Genomic DNA, 2663 nt, shown 5'->3' with positions numbered 1-2663 from the left:
ACACAAGTCACTTCACAAGTCTACTCATAGTTTAGACAAGTCATTATAATGCATCAAAGAATTGGTCGAGATGTAATCCATAGACCACGTACGACGTCTCAAAAATAAAGATATATGAAAAAAGTAAAGATTACATGGTCCTTAGAACACGAGGACTCCCCACGTCTTCAACCTTAAACGATCAATAAGCTATGAGTGGAGGAGAGGAAAGGTCACACCCGAAATCATTAAAAATATTGGAACAAGTATGCATATTTAGTACATGCAAACATGAAAGATGATCATAAAAGGAGAATAGGGAAAAAACATGATATGCATGAGCAAGCTAAAGCGCAGAATAGTAAAACCTTTAAAGAAGTATAATAAATTATGAACATGGTCAATGCATCGTAAAATTATAGGAAAAGCTTCATAAGACCTTTAAAGTCACTTTAGTTAATTTTAGGATATTTGCTATTAACCAACATTTACCACGTGAACTATAACGTGGAATCTGTTGTCTTTCTCCCACACAAAAAAAATAATCGTTTCTAACCAAGGCAAAGACCTTAACCTTCTAATCTCTGTGGATCTTGTAGATATGCCACGAAAATCCTATGATGACACATAGTTAACAAGAAAATTGCTAAAGAAAACCCGACCTTTACTAACCGGAGAACCTCCAACTGAATGTCCTCTCGATGTTAAGTAACGTCCCAATGAAATTAGTAAGAAAAGTAAACATATCATCATACATAGAAAAACACAATGAAGTGACTAATCCAAGTGTTAATAATCATAGAGTAGCTCCTTAAAGCATGTGTGAGAAAGTCATTCACCAATTATAATTCCTTAGTAAGAGAAAACCTTTCACAATTTCATCGATGCTCATCTCAAAACAACCTAGATCATAAAACATTTATTTTAAGAAAAAAATGCAGAACTTTAATGAAACCATCAATCATTGATGCATAACTTCTTTATATATTCATGTATTTAAGAGTTCATAGTAAAAAAATAGAAATTTTATGTGTTTATGTGAAATCATGTAATTGAGTCAAAAACAATCAAATCAAATTCGAACAATTGAGTGAACAAAATTAGAACTCATGATGAATTGAATGAAAAACATAATCGAATTAAAGAAATTGAACTTCAAGAATTGAGAAATCTTTGGGGAATAATGGGTCAATGGATGTACCCATTGATGAATCCCTAACATACCTTTAGGATAAAAGCCCAAAAGAAATGGAGGACGAGATTTGAAGCTTGAAACCCTAGTCTTCTTCTTCGACTTGAGAGAGAAATAAAGAAGATAAATATAGATGAAATTTTAGAATTTGAGTGAATGGTGGAGTCAACGTAATTTAGGAGTAGAAGGATAGTTTTAGGAGTTGAAATTAGTGTCACTACGTCATAGTATAGGTATTAGATAAATAGAAAAATAACCAAATAGCCTTCATGAACTAAGTGTCAGAAGACCATGGGGTTTAGACAAAATTCATACGGATTGTACTGGTCAATCATTGGTTGAGTTATTAAGGCCTAACTTTTGTCAACTTCCTATGACTCCCTTCTACAGATTGTCAAACCGCAAATGATAGAAAACAAAAAAACAGTATCCCCCCCGCCAAAAAAAATGTAGTAGGATATATGTAAAGAGAATCTAGTAAAATCTGGAATATAAAATATGGATCAAGTCTTTGAAAAAAATAAAGTATTTAAGCATTAGGTAGAGACTAACAGCGATTTAGAAATATGATCTCACAAAAACTCCGAAAAGGAGAACTCCACCGGATCCAATCAGCCACTACGAGGCTCATCCTGACTAGGATTTGCATCAAATTAAAGTGATAACAAAAGTAAGGGTGAGTAAAATTGAAACGTACTCCGTAGGTTTAACCGACTGACTAAAGCAACTAAACAAACTTAAGAAGTAAACTATGAACGCTTATTTAGAACAACACGACTAAAGTAAATATGGAAGGAGAAGATAATAGTAAATCAGCAATACAACAGGTAATGCAACACAACTAGACTAACTAATGTGATGCAATGAGATTATCTGATAATACCAAGATCGTTGCCCAACCTATCGTATACACTTTTCCTAGAATCTTGCTTCTAGACAAGGGCCCATGGGGGACACATAGTCCACATAGAGATCTTAATATCTCAATGTCTCCTTAACTTGTTACCTTAGCGTTGTCATGAATTTAAGTAAGGTATTACATTTTCTTTCTAAAAAATATTATTTCTCCACTTTCTCAGATTTTCATGATCAATAATATGTTGCATGAGGATTAACGCATTACCACACATATAACACAAGGCAAAATAAAATCATTAAGAGTTTAAAATAGTACAAACTAAATCCCCTAACTCAGGCATTTCAATGTCAAAAATGAGGCATGTGATACCTCCCCTCGCTCGGGAAATTACTCAAATATCATAGTCTTTCCACAACAGTAAACACTAACATACAATCCTTCACACAGGCTAAACGTCGCAATTAGGCATCAAATGAATTAAAGTAGGGAAATCAAGGCTTACTAGTTTCTAAACTCCAAACCGTTACTCATTTCACATTTTTCTTCCTAACAACATAACCTGAGTCTAAAAGAGGGATAAATGTCATGAACTAGACCGTCGTAACTGATGTCCACACTAAACACTCCTGTTGG

The sequence above is a fragment of the Solanum pennellii genome, chromosome 10, assembly GCF_001406875.1.
Source record: "Solanum pennellii chromosome 10, SPENNV200".
NCBI classification, from domain to species: domain Eukaryota; kingdom Viridiplantae; phylum Streptophyta; class Magnoliopsida; order Solanales; family Solanaceae; genus Solanum; species Solanum pennellii.
The sequence above is the reverse complement of the archived record's forward strand: the minus strand, read 5'-3'. Positions refer to the sequence as shown.